Raw genomic sequence first — 22,108 nt, forward strand, 5'->3', positions numbered from 1 at the left:
GCTAATGGGTTTAGCTTTGAACAGAGGCAATAATTCTTCATGAAAGAGCAAAATTGAGAAAAATTCTTTTTCTTTCTTTTGTTTACAGTGAGCCATGTTTGATATATTGTGTAACATTTCTTCATAACGTTGCTTTACTCTCAAATAGAGGTAGAGATTTGAATGGACAAAGAAGTCTTTTGACCGTGCAGCTACATCTGAAAAGGCAATTGAAAGGAAAAGTAGGACAAAAGAGAATAGCATTAGTCACAGAGCAGTTTTAAAACATTGCCCCTCCTCTGTTTCTTTGCACTTTGAGGAGGATGAAACTTAGTGGTTTAAGTGTCTTAGCATTGATAGCTTTTTCTTTTAAGTATGGTAACAGGTGTGGAATAGATAGGTAGACTCAGCTACCATGTCCGTAGCATACAACATATTTAGAGCTGTTCATAGCTCTCTGTTTCTTTTATAGCTCATTCTAAGTTTTTAATATCTGTATTTATTTGTTTTGTCCTAAATGCAAACATGAAGTTTCTAGATCAGAGGCAGAGTATTGTTATCTACAGCAGTACCTGCATCATTACCCATTCTCCCCTTTCAGAGCTGTGCTGCAAAAGCCAAGTGTTATCCTGTACATGCAAAGGGTTTTTTGCACTGTCAGGAAGAAGAAATTAGGAATCCCAGAATTGTTTCTTTGTTTGTTTGTTTGTTTTTGTTTTGTTTTGTTTTTTTAGGGGCTGCACCTGTGGCATATGGAAGTTCCCAGGCTAAGGACTGAATGGGAACTACAGCTGCTGGCCTACACCTACGCCACAGCAAGGCTGGATCCGAGCCTTGTCTTCGACCTACACCACAGCTCATGGCGACGCAGGCTCCTTAACCCCCTGAGCGAGGCCAGGAATCGAACCCGCATCCTCATGGATATTAGTCAAATTCATTTCCGCTGTGCCACAATGGGAACGCCAAACCCCAGAATTTATATAGGAAATGCTACATAGCTGCCATCTCCTTCTGAGCGGTGGAGGACAGCTAGAGAGGGAGAGGGGAAGAGAGATCAATTCAATATCTGCAATATGAACAAATCTCTGCGAAGAGAGAGGAAAGGTCCCTGTTTTACAGTCCTTTGGAAAGTAAAAGGATGGCTCTGAATTTCACTTGCTTTGAAATAGCAACACGTTTCTCTCTAGAAGTCTCTATTTATTCACTCTCTAAATTCCAAGATTTGTATTTTAACCAGGTGGCACTTTTCTTTGCTCCGAAAGCCCTAATAGTGCAGAAACATTAACATACCTCTGTGAGTGACAGGCTACTGTTTACATCAATAATATGAAATTCCAGTTTTATAAATAAATAACATTTCCGGAATCAAGTAACTTGGTAGAATTGTTATTTAAAAATAATTTTAAAGTAATTGTTTGGTCATCAAAAACATGCCTTCTTTATAATGCTCGTTTACCTAGAATGTAAGATTTTTTTTCTATTTTAATTAATTTATAAGTGCACATGGTGTAGCTATTATTTTGTATGCATAAATAAAAATACTCCCTCCTTTACACACACCCCAGCAGAAAAGGGACCTGTGATTTGGTACTTCTTTATAGCTATATTGCTAACTCCTGTTCTATGTACTCAAAAATATTTATTAGTAATTGACTTTGGAACACAATAATAGCACAAACAATACAGTTGAGAGTCAAAGCTATTTTCATCCAATTTAACAAGATTAGTAACTGATAGCTATTTTTCTTGGCTATCAAAAAGCATGTCAGAGGCACTTAAACTTTTGTCTATGTGTGAACTTTTAAAATGTGAAATACGTCTTTGGAGAATGGGAAGAACATGCATTAATAAGACTGAAAAGAAAGCTGTCCTTTGCTTTTGTTTCCATGTGTATTTCTTCATAGTGTAATGATTTGACTTAAGGTCAGAGCCCACATGTCTTTTATTCTATTTCACTTTTTGAAAAATTTTATATGATACCTAGTGTGTTCCAGGCACCATGCTGGATGCTGGACCTACTGTCATGAGCAAAAGTGGATATTTCCAAATGGTTGTCTAGTACATAGGATCCAGTTCTAGATTTAGGTGTTAGATAGCATGTACCTCAGAATGCTCTAATAACTCACAGTGGCTTAAACACCTCTCCCCCATAAAAGTCAGAGCGGCTCAATGGTTCCAGGGAATAGGGAAATTCCGTTTTACAAGGTGATCCTGAAACACATTAACCCTGACCATGTCATTCTTGCCCACATGGCCAGAGCCACTAGGATCATGTTCCAGTTTGTGGGAACTTGCTTCCTATCAAGTGGAAAGTAAGCGACCTGTCTATATGGATATGACCCAGAAATTGAGAATTTCACTCTGTTCCCATCCGTCCTCCCGCACCTCATCACAGGGTGAGACTGGCTGCGGGGGAAGCTGAGTGCCGGGGCCTGTCTCGGGGAGGGGGGTTCTTCTAACATGAGAGGAAGAGGATGGATCCTGGGGGACCATCAGGCTCTGAAACAGCACGTCTTCGGTTTCTGAGTCTGATAATGGATTTTGCCAGTTCCTCCTCTCGTTCCTCCGACTTTGACTCGTGGGCCCTGCTTCAAATCAGTGTGGATTTTAGTTCTCAATCCCTCTAAATGTGTCCCAGGCAGCTGAATTATGTGGGTGAGGACCAACTGATTCTCAAGAAGCCATGATGTAGCATAAGGTATAGGATAAATAAGTGGGCACGGGTCTGCTGTAATCACCCTGTCTCCTTCGCTCTGTTTTCCCAAAATCTTCCACACTGTCTAGAACACAAGAGGCACTGAACAAAATCTTCACTGAGTGAATAATGAACAGATTAGTGCCATGTATTGTAGTGGTGGCTCCAACTTGTTGTTGTTTGGGTCTGTAAATCCCATTATCGAAGATAGGGGAAGAAACAGGCAGAGGGCTTTTAGCCTGGATCTGAACGTTTAGGATAAGAGTTATTGCCTGCAGTTCTTCTGTCTTCTGTTCTAATAACTATTCAAGATATTTGAGAACAATCATATACTTAAAATATGTGCAGTTATGGACAAGAACACATGTTATCTAACTGCCTATTTTACAGATAGAAAACTGTGGCCTTGATAGAGAAGTGTTTACTAGTTGTCATATAAATTATTCGTATTAGATCCTTTGAGTTTCAGTTCATTGGGTTTTTTTTTTTTTTTTTTTAATTTTCTATTTATTGATTTGGCCACACCTATGGCATACGAAGTTCCTGGGCCAGGGATCGAACTTGTGCCATAGCAGTTATAACACTGGATCCTTAACCCACTAGGCCACCAGGGAAATCCTCATCGTTCGTTTTAATATCACATCTATCCATTGATTCTGAACTCCTAAGGGCTGGTAGACAGCTGATAGATCTGAGGCTTATATGCAGATCAGCTGCCTCTACCCCAGTGCCCCTTCTCCTTCCTCAGTACTTCTCAAATGTCACTCCTCGGCTGCAGCCTCAGCACCTGGACTCTCCTGGGAACTTATTTGAAATGCAAATTTTTTTGTTCCACCCCAGACCCATGAACCCAGAAACTCTGAGGCTACAGCCCAGCAGTGTGAGTTTTAACAAGGCCTCCCGGGGATTCCATTGCTCACTCAAGTTTCAGAGCCTTATCCTGTCTTGACAGGTCAGCACACAGCATATATTAAGCCATTATTTGGTATAGCCAGCCAACACCAAAGCTACCAATTACTGAATGCCTACAATATGCCATTCTCTGCGCTGGATACTATATGTATCTAGTCTCAATCATCACGATAGTTTAGCAAAATTGTTATCATTATCTGTATTTTGTACATGAGGAACTAAGGCTTATCAAGGTTAATTTGCCTCGCACCCGCACCCCCATAGTCAGACATTGGCAGGGATGAGATTTTTAACACATTGTCTAACTCCAATGACCATCTATTTTCTAAAGCGCTGTTTTTACAAAGCGCAGTGTGCGACATTCACTGAGAGGTTTGGAAGATAAGAGTATTTGACATTTGAAACACAGAGTTTTTTGCACCATGAACTGGTTTCAAATTTCCTCTAGTTGTAATGTGATCCTTAGGATGCTGCACTGAGTTTCAGCAGCCTTCTTTTCGTATTGCTGATATATGCAAAACAATGTTTTGCCACCAAAAATTGTCAGCATTCTTTAAGTAATCTGTCTCCATTGCTTTTGCTATTTGCAGAACTTGGTGAGTGGTCTGGTTGAGACAAGTGTGTAACCTTCACAGCTGATGTTTCTTGTAGAGGGTTCTGTTTGAGAATTGCTGCATGACCCTTTCTTTGATGGGCTTCATCCTGAGCATGTCCTTGAGTCTGTACAGCCAGAAATTTCCCAGTCACTTCAAATAAGGGGAGACTTGACTCTGAAAAAAATGCTCTGAATGCTGTAGTCCCTCTTTCCCAGATGACTAGGGGACCGGTTGATCTGTCTCTCCTCAGTTACTGATACATAAAGACACCGGAGTATGTAGAGTATAGATGGTGAGACTTTAAAACACTTTCCCTTTTGCCATTTTTTGTTTTTACTTTTGGAGAGAGTGAATCCTGAATAAACATCGCTTCCTAAAAATTTGCCTAAAGAGGGTGATTGTTTATTGCTAACAGGAAACTCTGGAGACTGTTTTTTATTAGAGAATCACCCGTGGCATATGGAAGTTCCTGGGCTAGGGGTTGAACTGGAGCTGCAGCTGCAGGCCTACACCACAGCCACAGCCAGATCCAAGATGAGTCTGCAATGTCACCACAGCTCCTGGCAGTGCCGATCCTTAACCAACTAGCAAAGCCAGAGATTGATCCGGCGTCCTCATGGATACCAGTCGGGTTCATTACCTCTGAGCCACAACAGGAACTCTAGAAGCAGAATTTTTCTAGAGAAGCAGGATATGTATATCTGATACATGTGTGTATATATGTTTGTGTGTGTGTCTGAAATCTAATATTGAAATTTTGTAACTAATTCAATTATGTTAACATTGTGTAAGCAAAAATATGCATCTAGGGGCTGGTTATATTCTTACATGTTTACTTTTTGTAAGTTTCTGTAAACTTTTGGTGATAAAAAACTTATTCTTTTCAAAATCACACATTTCTTTATCATCTCAATTTGAATTCATTTTATTATTATTTTTTGCGGGTTTTTTTGAAACCCATGGCATATGGAAATTCCCAGGTTAGGGGTCCAATTGGAGCTACGGCTGCCGGCCTACACCACAGCCACAGCAACAGCAATGTGGGATCCGAGCCGCGTCTGCGACCTACACCACAGCTCACGGCAACGCCGGATCCTTAACCCACTGAGTGAGGCCGTCCTCACGGATACTAGTCGGGTTTGTTAACCACTGAGCCACAAAGGGAACTCCTGAATTAAGTTTATCACCCACAGGAAGTTCCCTTCTTTTCGAATTGCAGTTTGTAGATTAAAAAGCAAATACCAGAGGAATCTGGTTTTAAAATCTGTGAGGGTTGGCATAACCATCACCATATTTATTAGCTGAGTGATGTAGGTTAGTTGCTTACAATCTCTGATCCTTGTTTTTGGTGTCAATAGAGGAGCATAGAGAGTGCCCAGCACAGTCTTTGGCTGTGTAGTAGATGGTTAACTCCTAAAATTCTCTCCTTATCTATGGCAGAAATTGTGAGAAATAAAATGGATCTCTTCCAGTAAACTAAAGAAACTAGCAATATTTTTCCTTGTTTTCTCACAGAAAAATTAAAATCCTATCGATAATTTTGAGGAAACAGTGCTACTCAATGAAATAAGGATAAAATAATAACAGATATTCCATTTATCATGAATTTTTTTGGTTGGACTCTTTAATGTTTTTTGTTAATTGAAATGGAAGGGAAAAAAACCAACCTTCTAGTTATATTTTAGGATTGACCTATCCTTGGGCTCTAAAAGGGCAAGATTGGATACCGACTCTCTGGAAGCAACTGAATTGTCCAGTCTGGCAGTTTGTATTGATATTTAGGCCCATGAATTGATGCTTCAACATAGTGACTTGATTGTGAGTCCTCAAACAAAGGAGCGAAGCAGATGATGTAGCTAAATTTTCTGGGTCGTCCAAAGGGATGCAATTTGTATTATTTCCTTGTGGCTCGCTTGTCATCCCTTCTTGATTGAGTTTTGTTTTTCCTGTGAAACAGTTAAAATCCAGATGGACGGCTTCCCTTTGTCCTTGTTCCATGTCAGGAAATGCAATTAATTGAGAAGGAAGTGAAAACTTGTTAAAGAGCAAGGAGACCGGGATGACTAAACTCAGTGCGGAGACTTTTTGACCTGAAATCTGTCTCGGTCAGCTCAGGCTGCCAAAACAAAGTATCAGAAACTGGGTGGCGGAGTTCCCATTGTGGCGCAGTGGTTAACGAATCCGACTAGGAACCATGAGGTTGCGGGTTCGGTCCCTGCCCTTGCTCAGTGGGTTAACGATCCGGCGTTGCCGTGAGCTGTGGTGTAGGTTGCAGACGCGGCTCGGATCCCGCGTTGCTGTGGCTCTGGTGTAGGCCGGGGGTACAGCTCCGATTTGACCCCTAGAATCAAACCTCCATATGCCGCAGGAGCGGCGCAAAGAAATAGCAAAAAGACAAAAAAAAAAAAAAGAAAGAAAGAAAGAAAGAAAAGAAACTGGGTGGCTTATAAACAACATAAACTTATTTCTTAACTTCTGGAGGCCGGAAGTCCACGATCAGGTTGTCTGCATTGGTCAGGTTCCGTGTCCGATGAGAGCCTGTTTCCAAGTGCACAGAGATCCCCTCACTGTGTTCCTACGTGGTGAGAGAGGAAGCAAGCCCTCCTGCAAGTCCCAGGACTCTTGTGAGGACACTAGTCTCATTTGTGAGGGCTCCACCCTCATGATCTCATCTAATCCTGGTACATCTCAAAGACCCCACTTTTCAATACCATCACGTTAGGGGGTAGGCTTTCAACAAAATTGCTTTGCAAGGCATACAGACATTCAGTTCGTAGCAGGTCTGTGGGGGATACACCCTTAGGTAAACCCCCAGGAGTCAAACCCTTGCATAACCCTCTCCCCTTGGGTACAGATGGAACCGGTGTCTTACTTTCAGTCAACAACGTATGACAAAGGTGTTAGGATAATCACTTCCTTGGTTAGGTTAGATGACTCCATCTTAGGAGACTGAATGAGAGACTCCTTTGCTGGCTTTGCAGGATAAAGCTACCCTGTGTAAGTGGGCCACAAATCTCTGACCTGGAGGTGGCCTCCAGCAGCTGATAGGAGCCCCTGGCTGACAGCTTGCAAGAAAATAGGGACATCGATCCTGGCACCACAGGGGCTGAATTCTTCTAACAACTGAAAACTCAGAAGAGCACCTTGAGCTTGCCAGCACCTTGACTGAAGCCTTGTGAGACCTTGGGCAAAGAATTCAGCTAGGCTGTGCGTGCATGGACACCTGACCCACAAAACCCCTGACATCATAGTGTTCATTAGTTTAAACCCTTAAATTCAGGGTAATTTATTATGTAGCCTGGAAAACTAGTGCAGGGTCACCTCATTTGCCCTCCTCAGGCTTCTTCAGTTAATCCTGGTAAGTGGATGAGATTTTTTTTTTTTTTTTTTAAGAATGGGATCTTGGAAATGTGTCAAACACACTAACATTCCCATGTCTGGAGGATTTTAGACAAGTTTATGTCTAATGGCTACTGAATCACTAACTTGTTAGCATTGGAGGTATGTTTTATGTTGTTGAACTTTGCTGCAATCAGGAAATTCAACACCTGTTTTACATAAATATACACCTTATGGATTAAGGGAGGGTCCCTTCTTAACGTAGAGCATACTGAAACAGAAATAAGCCTGGTCAGACAGAATTTTCCAAAGATTATCATATGCCTGGTTTTGCTCTTCCTCTAACTACTAGGGGGTTCTGCTCAGTGAAGATATTTAGATGTAACAGTATCTAGACATTTTGAAGTGGGGTACTCTAAAGGTTGTATACAATTAAATGAGAATGAATCTACACTATGAAAAAATAAAAAGGTAGATACTATAGTATCCAGTGAAGTACAAATCATAAAGAATACACAATGAAATTTTATTCAAACATCCTCTTTCTCCTCAACTGAATGATCATAGGCTTTAACATTAAACATATGTAGATTTCAAAACAACACATACACAATTACAAACACGTATGCTTAGCCATACCCACAGACATGTAAAAGAGTTGGTGAAAATTCTTTGATCTGAATTATTTTCTATTCTGGTCTTGTCTCAGTATTTCTTTTTGTCTTACTAAATGTGAATAATACTTATATTTTTTATTATATCAATTTATCAAAAGATTATTTTCTTTAGAATTATCCTTGTAGATTGCTCAGGGGCATTTTTAAAAGTCTAATCTGTATCAGTAAATTCTACAGAACTTTGTTTTTTTTTAATATTGAACACAGGATTGCCCCCTTTCAGTTACCCCCAACAAACATATGGGCCTTATGATGCAATTTTCTCCAGTTCAGGGATTGATTATCTTGTGTCACTACATCTGAGGTGTGTACCGTCCCTCTCAGTATCTTGTTCAATGGTCAGGTACCTCATGTTCACCATGGAAATATAGCTTTATATTTTTTATAATTTTTGGCATCATTTTTAGTAAATAATATCCTTTTTGTAAGATGGTTTCATGATTCTTTCCAGTAAATCTTGGTCAGTCACCATGCTGAGCTTATGTGACTTGTACGTTGCAGTGTAGCTGTACTCTTTAGAACACAGGACAGAGTCTTGTAGAATCTGGGTTACAAATAAGCTGTGTGGCCTTGGGTAAGTCAGTTGTCAGCCTTAGGCCTCAATTTCTTCTTGTATAAATGAGTGTCTTGGTTCAGTGATTAGAAGTCTTTCCAGCTAAAAATTCAAAGTCTTGATATGTAGCCCATTTTCTATTTATGGAAATGCACAATATGACTTTTCTTCCTTTTTGAAAATTGCTGCTGTCAAGCAACAGTGTTTTCAGCACTTAGCAAAGTATTTACTATGCATCTGGTAGGAAGTATGGCTTGGGAGCCAGGGAAATGTGTCTCTGTGTGTGTGTGTGTGAGTGTATACCTGTCTGCACACACTCGTGCCCACATGTGTGTATAAACTGCAGCCAGTTGGAATCTGAATGTGTACATAAATTTCCTTTCATTTGAGTGATGTGGAGAATATATAATTTTTACTGCCAAGGGTAATATTTTTTTCCGTTTTATTGGCTTCTGTTTCTTTGAAAAATCTGAAACACCTGAATGTTATTATCAGCTCACAGCTCAAATAGAAGTAATAGACTGGAGATAGAGAGAGAGAGAGAGAGTGTGTGTGTGTGTGTGTGTGTGAGAGAGAGAGAGAGAGAGAGACAGCAGTGGGATAGAGGGAATGGGGTGGAGACTGATGTTGTTTTGCAAGATTTGATTACTAGTCACTTTGAACTTTAAAATGTATCTGACAAAGGTCCTTTTCCATGCAGTGGTGTGAATATATGGCTCTGTGGCTGGGGAAATTAGTGGTCTGTGAACGCACGGTTACACTTGATCATAGACATGGGAAGGGTATGGTTGTTGGATCTAGAGCTGGGGAAACTTAATTTGGAGAGAGGTTGACTCTTCAGGCAGATGGAAGGTGTCTTCAAATAGTTGAAGACACCTGTCAGTAAATGAGTAAGTGTGCTCCATTTGGCTCCAGAGGACACACATAGGATTTTTAGGAGATGGATTTGGTTGGATTTAAGAAAGAACTTTATCAGAGTCAGAACCATTCAGCAGTGCTTTCTTTTCCTAGTGAAAGTGTAAGCAATTGGTTTTTAAGCAAAGCTGACGGGATGAATCTCTCTCTTTTTATTGAAATATAGTTGATTTACAATATTATATTAATTTCAGGTGTACCACGTAATGATTCAATATTTTTATAGATTATACTCCATTTAAAGATATTATAAAATAATGGCTGTATTTCTCAGTGTTGTATAGTATATCCTTGTTGCTTATTTATTTTATGCACAGTTTTGGTCTCTTGATCCCATACCGCTCTCTCACCTGTATACCTACCACCTCCCTTCTCCCTCCTCACTGGTAAACAGTGGTTTGTTCTGCTTCTTTTTTGTTATTATCACTACTTTGTTGTATTTTTTAGATTCCACATAAAAAGAGATATCATACAATATTTGTCTTTCTCTGACTTATTTCACTTAGCATAATACTCTCTAGGTTTATTTCTAGGTTTAAATGTCAAGATTCTTTATCCATTCATCTATTGATGGACATTTAGGTTGCTTCTATATCTTCATTTCTAGGAATAATGCTGCAATGCACATAGAGGTGCATATATTTTTTGTTTGCTTTAGAAATAATACCCATAAAGAGAAATGCTGGATCCTACAGCAGGTCTACTTTTAATTTTTCGTGGAACCTCCATACTGTTTTCCATAGTGGTGACACCAATTTATAATTTACTTAGCACCAACAGTGCATGAGTGTTATTTGTTGTCTTTGTCATAATAGCTGTTCTGACAGGTGTGAGGTGATATTGTGGTTTTGACTTGCATTTCACTGACGATTAGTGTTATTGAACATCTTTTCATGTGTCTAGCAGCCATCTGTATGTCCTATTTGGAAAAAGGTCTATTCAAGTTCTCTGACCACTTTTTGGTTGTTTTTTTTTTTTTTTTTTTTTTTGGATGTTAAGTTGTATGGGTTCTTTCCTATTTTGAATATTAACCTTTCATCAGATATGTCATTTTCAAATATCTTCAAAACTTATGTTTTATTATTGAAAGTTTAGAAAATACTTTTCAGCTTCACAATTCATTACTGATAATGTCATACACATGTTTAGAACTGTTGTCAAGTTTGGGAAAACCTTAGTTTCTTTTATGTATGGACTATTACTGCTGAAAAAGTTGTTCACAGACTATCTTCTGGCTTCATATATTTCAAACCTTGTTTCTCCACCGTTGCCTACATACCTGCATACTTCCAGTGTCAGGCATTTCACAGTGTGAGATAATTTCTGACCCGGTCACTTTCTGTCACAACACCAGGTGAGTGTACCCAGGGCTGAAGTATTCTTAGCATGAATGCCTACCCCCCTTTTAAGCTTCAGTAATTGAAATATAATTACTGTGAAGCACACAATAACCCACTGAACCAAAATATAAATATATTCCTAACTTAATTTCCCCTTAGCCAGGTCCCCAAAATGCCTGCAGCCACTCCACTTCTACCCGATAGAAGGAAAAGTTGATGAAAGAGAAACTGGAGTAAAAAGAGGCAGTGGTTTTAACCTGAGAAAATTTAAGTATAAACAGCATGTGAATTGCTCTTTTAGAATATATTATTTGTAAGTTTAAAGGAATTGGAGTTAAGATTGAAATCAGAAATATTTGAGGCAAATTTTTGTTGAAGTCCATGTCAGAATTAAATCAGTTTGACTTCATAGTCTTGAATAGGTATTTTTTATGACTCTCATAGTCAATCAGTAGTTTTAAAAGCCATACTAGTTATGAGTCTTCAGTAATATAAATGTATTTGGCTAGACGCATTTCCCAATACAAAATGTGTGCTGTTTGAGTTTTCAACAGTCAACTGAAGGCAATATAAAATCACTACAAAAATAACTGCTTGTACTGTTCAGTATTTTAACTCAACATGCATCAGCAATAAAATTACAGAAGAATTATAGCCAAGTTTTATCTTTAAGTAAAAAGGATCACTTGAGTTGCTTTTTAATTCATTATTTGAGACCTTTATGGACTAGACTAGTATCTTATCTTCTGAAAAAGGCAGAATAAAAATGAGGTGACCAGGAGTTCCCATCGTGGCACAGAGGAAACGAATCTGACTAGGAACCATGAGGTTGTGGGTTCAATCCCTGGCCTTGCTCAGTGGGTTAAGGATCCGGCATTGCTGTGAGCTGTGGTGTAGGTTGCAGACATGGATTCTGCATTGCTGTAGCTGTGGCATAGGCCAGCAGCTGTAGCTCCGATTCGACCCCCAACCTGGGAACCTCCATATGCCGCAGGTGAGGCCCTAAAAAGACAAAAAGACAAAAAAAAAAATGAGGTGACCATTGGAATTAAGTTCTAGGTTGGTGTTCCATTGAATTCGTATTTGATAAACCCTTTCTAATCTGGCACCCGTCAATTTATTTCATTACTCTTATCAAATATCATTGGCTGTGTTTTCCAAGTTAGTGTTTCACACTCGTCTTTTGTAGTTTAAATGTGGCATTTTGATAATCAGTATCAGCATTCATGTGAGATGATATTTGCATTGTGTCATAAATAACGTGATTGTAAAATATTTAGAGACCAGCAGAACATTTTTTAACATTAACATTTTACGTCCGTTACAAACAGGATTTATGTGGAAACAATTGACTAATTGCATTTTTGGCACAACATACTGTCAGTAATTGATCATAAACTCATGAGATCTCTTTTTTTTCCTTCTCATTTTCTATCTTGAAATTGCAATACAGCTATAATTTATGATATAAACTAGGGGAAAATTATAGTTCCTATTTTAAAAAATACAGCTAGTACAGATGCTAAGATAAATCCCTAGCTCAGTAGATATTTCCCTAACTGTGCTTTTCCAAATTGATATGATAATTTTGACATACAGTTTGGGTTTTTATTAAATCCTCAAATTCAATGCCACATTCTACAGTGATAATTCTCCATGTTTATTATTTTCCGTATTTCTTCTTGACTCTTAAACTTTTTGTATCCCTGTTAGCTAGGTAACAAAAACAAAATAAGCAAAAATACTCTCAGGATCTTGTTTATTTATGGTTTTAATTATCAAAGGGAAGCTAAATTAACTATCTCAGTTGAAATTTTGTTTCTAGAAGGAGTGGTGCCTTTGACTTGATATTAGCACCCTATTTCCAGTCCTGCAAAGACCTGCCATCATTTCTCTATTCCTGACCCCCTCCTGTACGCATTTTCCTCCATACACAGCTTAGCTGTTGTGCCTCATAATCTATTCCACATGTAAATTCTCAACTATCTTCTTCTCTCTTCCTTCCTGGCAAAACTCAAGTAATGTGTAAACCTAGTCCTCCTCACTAAGGTACATATGGCTGGAGAAAAAAGCTTGGTCATGTTGACTGCTTTCTCTGAATTCAAGACCGAAAGATTAAGTGCACCATCATTACTGCCCAGAATCTCTAGTACATTACATGTCTACTATCATAGGTGACAATTGCGTCCCTTCATTCTACCCTCAAAACTCTGAGCACCTTTCCTGCATCCTTCCTCTCAGCTGATGACCTTGCTTTCTGTTTCACTGCAAAACTAAAAGCCAACAGAAACTTAGATCCGCAAGTTCTCCACCACCAGCATCTCTCTCTGTACCAGCATCGAAACACTGCACTGATGCTGTGCAGTGTTTTATCCTGTAGAAGCTAATCTCTGCACTTGCAGCGAGGTCCCTGTCCATTTTACCACCTCCAGCAATTATCCTCTTTGCCATCCTGCATATTTCCTTAAAACTGGACTTTTCCATTAGCATCTAGTATTTTCTTCTCTCTTTTTTAACCTAATGTCTTCAGTTTGTATTTTATTCCTGTGTTAGGTATTCTCCAATATGTTATTTAGGTTATTCCCCAATATGTTATAGTTCTTTGAGTACTAGAAACTGAACTTGTATTTTTTCATACCTGTCACAATAAAGAGTAGCAAGTTTTTGCTTAATTTTGAAACTTATGACACGATCTAACAACATTTAACCACTTATATGAAGTTTTTAATTTTATCCAAATAAAAATATCCTATGAGTAAAAATGAGACATGGTGGAAGATCAGTAAATAGAGTGCCACGCAGCAGTCTTAACTTGATTTTCAAAACTGAGTATTAGTTCAAATTGAAAAGAAATGTTACAATGAAATTCCGTTTCCTAATAGAGCTTAACCAAAAGACAGAGAGAGGTATTATTTTTATAAACCTAGCAGACAAAGAATTTGAGCTCACAGTTTCTTCTATATGTTAATTATGGTGTCCTAGAATAAATGTTTAATAAAAATATAAAATGTTTGTACATGTGTACACACACGCACTTGCGTGCATACATACACACTGCTTTAATTTTTACCAGTGACACAGGAAGAACCTTTGTGATAAGAGAATTTCTGTTCTTCTTAAAGTGAGTATTATGCATTCTGACCTCTCTCTAAATTCAGTCTGCATCACAGAAGAGTACATAAATAAATCTCCTTTCCATTTTGGTGCTTGTGAGTGTTGGATGCCTTGGGTTCCTAAACTGAGCACAGAAAGCCACAAAAAGCAGGATGCAGTGGGAGGGCCATTGATACCAGCTAGTCAGGAAATGCATTGGGGGCCAGTAAAGGGGCTGCTAATGACACTAGCCAGCCGGAAGAAGGTGCAGAGCACCAGAGGGGGCAGGCGTTGAAGAGGAAAATCAGTACTCGTATTTGATGGGTATGGTGCTTTTGACAGTTGTGCAAAGAAATCCTGATGTATCGTTTCAAGTGCCCATTTTCCATCACGGCTTAAAGTTCTTAGGGAGATAGGTTTTGAAGAAAAATACTATATAGACCAAATCTTTGCTGAACAATCTTTGTATTGTTTAAAACAAACAAAAAACTACCATCTGCAGAATTTGCCAGACATTTATCTGGTTTCACCATGTTTCTCAAAGAAATTAATCTAATATTTTGTAATAAAAAAATGCTGGTATTTGGTACTTCCTGGAAGCTCAATTTTTGTTTCTTTTATAAATACAAGGAGTAAAGCTTTAAACAGGAGAGCATTCTATTCCCAGATCACTCATGTACTAATTGTTTCATGAGCAAGTTATTTAACTTTTTTTTTTTTTTTTTGGCCTTTTTAGAGCCGCACATGTGGCAAGTGGAAGTTCCCAGGCTAGGGGTCGAATCAGAGCTGCAGCTGCTGGCCTACACCACAGCCAGAGCAATGCAGGATCCGAGCTGTGTCTGTGACCTATGCCACAGCTCACGGCAACACCGATTCTTAACTCATTGAGCAAGGCCAGGGATCGAACCCACATCCTTATGGACCACTAGTCGGCTTCATTACCGCTGAGTTGGGGTGGGAACTCCCACGAGCAAGCCCTTTAACCCCTCCATGCCTCAGTTTCCTTAGCTCTCCAGTTTGCCAATTTTCTGTAAAAATACAGGTTCACTGGTATCTGTCCAGACAATAAATGCAAATTTTAGCTATTATCATGAAGTGATTTTTCTAGTATCAACTCTTTCAATTATCTAAATAAATATTATTGAACTATTTGTTGACCAAATGTAGAAATGAATGAAGAATGAATTAACTGTGAAATAAGAATCAGAAAGGCTGCCATGTTAGTGGGATGACTTGCAAATACTTGTCCTTTGGGCTTGAATAATGGAGACGGTAAAGAACACACAGAAAATTCTAATAATAAAGACCGGGGGAAGATTAAGAGATCTCACAATGTCGGAGCTGTATGATATGTTACATTTTAATTTTTCAAATGTGTGCTCTCCTTCTATATATTTATACTGAAATGTCAAACTTTTGTTTTGAAATAATTTTAAACTCGTGGAAGAAATACAAAAATAGTAAAAATAGCTATAACAAGATCATAATAATGCTTATATGATTTTGGCGAGGATCAAATGAGTTAGTGCGTAGAAAATGTTAAAAACTTTTGAAGCAAGTGAATTAGAAGAAAAACTCCTTGGAACAAGTAAGTACTGGTCATTATTATTACGTCTCAGTGTTGGCACCTGAGCAATGGGGATAACGAGTGCCTATCTTACAAAATTATTACAGTCAAAACTTAGGAGCCCAGGGTTTTTCCTGCCTAAGTTAACGACAGCCTGTGCTATATGACTAATAAAACTTTTTGTTGGAAGAAACCCAATCTCAGTTTCTATAATAACACCACACTAAAATCAAAATTGCCTAAATGCTCAGTCTTTTTGTCACCTCGGGTTAGCAGTTCTATCATCTTCGCGTTTTGACTGCACGTCAGTAGCTATGGGTGTGAGGATGAACCCAGCTGATCTTTCCTAAAGCAGATGTGGTAAGTTATTGGATACCAGGAGGACGTTTACTGGTAGAAGTCACATTATTGTTGTCTAGAAATGCTGATACAGTTTTGGTGAGAAGAAAACAACCTATCTGCTCATCTCCCGTTTCTCAGTCTTTGTGCTTCAGGCAGGGCAGGGTGCTGGTTGCAGTGTGTCAAGAAGACTCAGAGCCCCATGAAGAAGATTGCAGGTCTTTCTGGAACTCAGATGTCATGTGAAGACTCAAGAGGAAGTGAAATTTTATGTTAAAATAAATATGGATGTATATGGGATTAAAATACACATTTTACATGAATTTTAAAGATTAAAGCATATGACTTCAAAAATATTTAAAAGTGACGTTCCCAGAGTGGCACAGTGGGATTAGCAGTGTCTCTGGAGAGTCAGGACAGAGGTTCAGTCCTCAGCTGGTACCAACCTCTGGGCCAAAGGAACATCCTTTAGGGTCTTTGGACATAGCACCTTTTACCGCGAGGCCAATTTGCGAGTTGTCGGTTCAGAGTAGAGTTACTTGCGCAAGTCAAGACGAGGTGTTCAATAAACTTCCACTCCTTAGCACACTCTGACGTCATCCAGTTTCTGATCCTCATCTAACTTGTTTGTAGATTTGCTGCTCTAAGTTGGGGAAAGGTGGCCAGGTTTTCATAGTCTGAAATGTATTAATCAGCAGAGCTTATAAGCAAAGGGGACCAAAAAGTGAGTGGTTGTTTGCCAGCAAGATTCCCAGCAGCTGGGAGAAAAAGCCCTTTGTTCCTGAAGGGGAATTCTGGCTGTGCAGCACTGAGCACCCACACTTTCCTTTGATGCTCTAATGCATTTCTGATATTGCCTTTTTTTTCCCAACAATTCTCAGAAAATCCGAAGCCAAACATGCGTAGGGCCTGTGAGATTTATAATGTATCCCCGAAACTCGGGTATGCCTACTTCTGGACTTTCTGTTACAAAATATAACACATGTATTTATTAGTGAAGTTACGATTCATCATAATTGTATGACGTGTAATTAAAGTGTCTCGGGAGTTCCTGTTGCGGCTCAGAAGTAACGAACCTGACTAGTATCCAAGAGGATGCGGATTCAATCCCTGGCCTCACTCAGTGGGTTTAGGATCCAGCGTTTCCATGAGCTGTGGTGTAGGTTGCAGACGTGGCTGGGATCCCCCGTTTCAGTGTGGTAGCTGCAGCTCTGATTTGACCCCTAGCCTGGGGATCTTCCTTATGCCTCATGTGCGACCCTTAAACAAAAAAATCATCTCCAGCAACATACAAGCAAATTGACATGGCCGGGTAATTCAATGACAAACTAGCAAATCAAAAAACTAACTGTTGACGTATGAGGAGAGTTACGATGAGAGAATTAGGGCAGGCCTCTTCTGAGGAGGTGAGAGAAGCTGAAACCTGAATTACAGGACGGAGGGCTGTGGGGAAGAGCATTCCTGGCAGAAGGACCAATGCAGAAGCCCTGAGGCAGAAGTGATTTTGCAGGTTGGCCAACATACTTCTCCATGGGAGAATCAGTGTTCTGAGAGTATGTCTAAGGACTGTCATGGTTGAGCATGAAAGTGAGATATCTGAGGGCCCAGGGTAGAGTTTTTTTTTTTTTTTTTTTTTTGATAGTTTTCCTTTTTTTGTTTTCATCTTTTTATTTTAGGGCTGCACCCACGGCATATGAAGGTTCCCAGGCTAGGGGTCGAATCAGAGCTATAGCCACTGACCTATGGCACAACCACAGCAACACCAGATGTGAGCTGAGTTTACGACCTACACCACAGCTCACAGCAATGCTGGATCCTCAACCCACGGAGCAAGGCCAGGAATTGAACCTGTGTCCTCTTGGATGCTAGTCAGATTTGTTTCCACTGAGCCACGACGGGAACTCCAGCAGTTTTCAATTAAAGTCTATGCCTCTGGAAAAGTGAGAACATGGGGAAAAGGGCAGTGAAGGATGAGTGTACATTCTGGGATGGAATTTGGCTTGCCCAGCTATGGCTTAAGATGTTGAAGGTGCTCCAATAACATAGGATAAGGTTTTTTAATTTTTATTTTTAATACATAGAGTTCGACTTATAAAGCCTAGGGGTTTGTCTTTGTTTTTGCCCTGAAACATGTTAATTTTGATCAAGAACATTTAAAATGTGATAGGGAAGGGGAACAAGAGAAATTATCAAGTAAATAATTGTGACCTAGGAAGAAGAAACAAGAGGTTGTCTGCAATTGCCAGAAGGAAAAAAAAATGGTTTTGTGTTGAGAACGAAACTTGCCTACAGGGATGTGTGTGTTTGTATAGATATATTCAAGGAAGCAAACATAGCTTTGTTGCATCATAAAACTGGATTAAATGACAGGAGTATAACAATGGAAGGCTATATTTTTCTTTTATGAAAAAACCCTGGTAGAAGTGGAGGTGAATGAGTATTGTATGTCAAGAAATTGCTAGAAAATTTACAGCAGAATTGCTGAAAAGTTGCTAGAAATTGCTGGAAAATCATCATAAAGATTTATCTTTTTTTTTTTTTTAACCTGAAGAGAAAATAAAAGCTATTGGAAAAAAAAAAAAGTAAGATTCCATAGACCCAGATTCAAAAAAAGAATGACTTAAGGGTATTGGAAAATTTTCAGACATTAATATGTGACTATGCAGCACCAGTGATGGATTCCAATTTGCAGATGAATTTGCTAAGCTGCTGCCAGTAATCACTGAGGAATTACAGAAAACAAGGAAGATCACAGTGTCAGCCAGGGTTCATCACAGGAGACAGAAACATCCTAAGTAGGCAAAGACTTAATACGGGAAAGTGCTAAGTACTAGCAGGGTCGCTGGAAGCCCTGGAGAAGTGGGCTCTAGTCGGGGCCTCCTGGAATGAGGCCCAGACATGAGAGAGCTCGATCACCAGGGAAGCTCCAGCCTCTGAGAGCATCCTAGAAAAACCAAACTTTCAGAATGCACGGCTGAAATCAAGCTTTGGGAATCACAGAGCTGGAACTGTTCACTCGTTACGGCCATCATCACTCCCCCATTGTGCTGGGGACTGGGCTCTGGAATCTGAGACCCCTGCTGCCTCTGCTTCACACCCTCTTCTCACCTAGGAATCTGGAGAATGACATGGGGCACTGCTTCAGAAGACACACTAACATTCTCATGAGACTTTGCCTGCCAGCCAAGAAGTGTTAAAGATGAGCGCCCTCACTTTGGCCTCACAGATCTCTCCTGGCTGCATCTGCACGGCAGGACCGAAGTGGAATCCAGGGCCCTAAGTCCTAGCTGCAGAGGCGTCTTGGAATTGCATGTGTGTCTTTCAAGTCTTCAGTGAAGGGAAGTGTGATACAAGGGAGTAAACGGAAGTTGAGTGAACCAAACCACAGCATTCCATACAACTGTAGATAGGAAAATGTTGGTATCTCTTTAGAGGAAGAGAGAGGTTATACGGAATACCTGCTGCACTTGACACTGATTGGTTGCAGTGTTGGTTAGAAAAGATAGCCTGTGTGTCATCAAGGAAGGATGTGATCACCGGAAATACAGGGTTCATTAAAAACAAATCACACCGAAATTGGATTGTGATGATCATTATACAACTGCAGATGTGATAAATTCATTTAGCAATTAAAAAAATGGAAACAAACAAGAAAACAAACAAAAAAACCCAAATCACACCGGGTAGCCTATTTAAGCAGTAGAGTTGGGACAGTATGGCTGTAACGTATCTGAATTTTAACAAACCTTTTGCCCCAGAATTTTATATCATGGAACAAACTCGTGAAGTGTAGTCAAGATAGTGTGTATAGTTGAATGGGTTTGTAATTAGTAGAAAGGTTAAAAATTGCTGACTAGTAGATACATGTCCAATTGTAGCACATAAAAATATTTTAAAAAAGGAATTTTTTTAAACCCTGCCCTGCATTTCACAATGATTCCAGTAAGGGCATGGAGTTTAAAAATAGTAACAGTCCCGGTTTATGGAGTGCTCCCTCTAGGTGAGGCACTGTAGGTACATTCCTTCCCACTGGCTCCCTACGGCAATCTTGTCACGTTGTTGCCATCGCTGCTTTTAAGTACAAGGAAACTGATGCCGGAAAGTGTAACGGTCAGAGCTCCACTTTGGGTCAGCTGCAGAGCTAGTTTGTTTCTTTTCTGTAGGTAGGTTCATTTGTGCTGTATCTTAGATTCGAGATATAAGTGGTATCATATGGTATTTGTCTTTCTCTTTCTGACTTACTTTACTTCGTATAAGAGTCTCTAGTTCCATCCATGTTGCTGCAAATGGCATTATTTTGTTCTCCTTTGTGGCTGAGTAATGGTCCATTGAGCATATATACCACGTCTTCCTAATCCAGTCGTCTGTCGATGGACATTTGGGTGGTCTCCATGTCTTGGCTATGGTGAATAGTGCTGCGACAAACATGCTGTTCCTTCCTTATATCTTGTAAGGACTCACCTAAAGTGGTTTTGCTTAAATTTAGTCTTTCTCTTTAAGGTGACCGTTCTGATCAATTTCCTTCTGATACAGTTTCCTGACTTCAGAAAGCGAGTTTAATTCCTGTATTTCCAAATTCACTGTTGTTCCTGTACACTCTCTATTAAATGTAGGCCATTTGACTCTTTCTTTTTCTCGTGCTGCCATTGGCAGGTTAATAAGAACAAACACAAGAGCAGAAGTACCAATGCTGACATACAGAGTTGAACAGCAGCATTCTTTTTTAAAAAGATAGTATTTTTAATTAAAGTAGGCTCCCTGTGAGTTAGTCGTGTGTGATGTATTTATCAAAGAAACTGGGACAGACTTAGCTGTATTACCTGTGTCAACAGAATGGATGAGCAGGTGAGTGAATGAAGGCGCTGATAGCCTTTCCCTTGTCTTCACTGATACTCCATGCTGGGAGTAACCACATCATTTTCAGAGGATATCGACAGCCGGGAATACATTCAGAGGACACTGACCAGATGGTAATAGGACTTGAAATCATACTCTGACAAATGGTGGTAGGATGCTGGTGATATTTAGCTTAAGAAAGAAAAGACTTAGGTGCAAAATAAGAGAAGCTAGGAGTTATTTAGTATTTACTGAGTGCTTATGGAGTAGACCAGACATTGTATAAGGTTCTTAAATGGATTTCACGCATTGTGGGTCTATCATAATGGAAAGGGAACACTTTATTTTGAGTTGCTCTGGGAGACAGGGCTGACAGTAGTCAATAGAAATAACAAAGAAACAACTCTGTTTATTCGAATGATGACATTTCTAACTCTCAGAGCTGTCCAACAACAGATTATGATATAAAGGGGCCCAGGTTTTTGAAAATGTTCAAGCAGAGACTGATCAAAATTTGATGGAGATATTTGGGAGAGGAATAAGTATTCATTGGAGGCATGGACAAGACGAAATCTAAGACTTTGTCCAGTCTCATCCTGTGAGTATCATTATCTTGCAATATGGCAATCCCTTTCTTTATCTTTTAGTTTAGTGGCCAGAGCCCTAAATGGTAAATGTCATTTCCAATTCAGTAGATCAATAGGATACTGGTTTGCTACCTTCCTTCGTGGCACCTAAGACAAAAGCCAACACAACCAAATTTTCAGGGATGGGAAAAATTGTTAATGGTTCATTTGGTATAATAGCAAGAAGAGACTCACTTCCTCATTTGCTCCCCAGACCCCTGTATTCTGAATGTGGGAGAAACAATACCCTGTATTGATTGCTTTTCCAAGCATGGTACATTATCATTCTCAAATAGTTTGGAAGCTTCTTAGTAGCATTCATTTCCGTCTTTGTGTTTAAATGTAGTTGTCTATGCTTCTGAAATCCTCTCTGATCACAGTCCTTATGTCAAGCTTGGTTATTGTTAACAGGTGTACTTTGAGCATCAGCCCACCTGAGCATACATGGCAGTTAATGTCACTCCTTAAAAACTGGTTCCTATGACTGGGGAAAGAATGAATGTCCACCTAAAATAAGCAAAGAATGATAGTTTTACAGGCAACTATCAGGTATTAATAGATGAGAAATGTAAGCCCAGAGAGATTAAATGACTTTCCGCAGTCACATGGTTCATGAGAAGGTTGAGCTTTTTTCTTTCTAC

General features: G+C 39.5%; 1 protein-coding gene across 38 annotated transcripts in view; it reads left to right on the forward strand.

The window, feature by feature from the left end:
• Window positions 1-22,108, forward strand: part of MAPK10 (mitogen-activated protein kinase 10) — a 454,812-nt gene that overhangs the window by 351,382 nt on the left and 81,322 nt on the right. The gene's annotated exons all lie outside the window — the stretch shown is intronic.

This window comes from Sus scrofa, chromosome 8 (genome assembly GCF_054392235.1).
Source record: "Sus scrofa isolate SSC_HxYL_T2T_F1_AM1 chromosome 8, Sscrofa_HxYL_maternal_Yorkshire_Landrace_v2.0, whole genome shotgun sequence".
Taxonomy (NCBI): Eukaryota; Metazoa; Chordata; class Mammalia; order Artiodactyla; family Suidae; genus Sus; species Sus scrofa.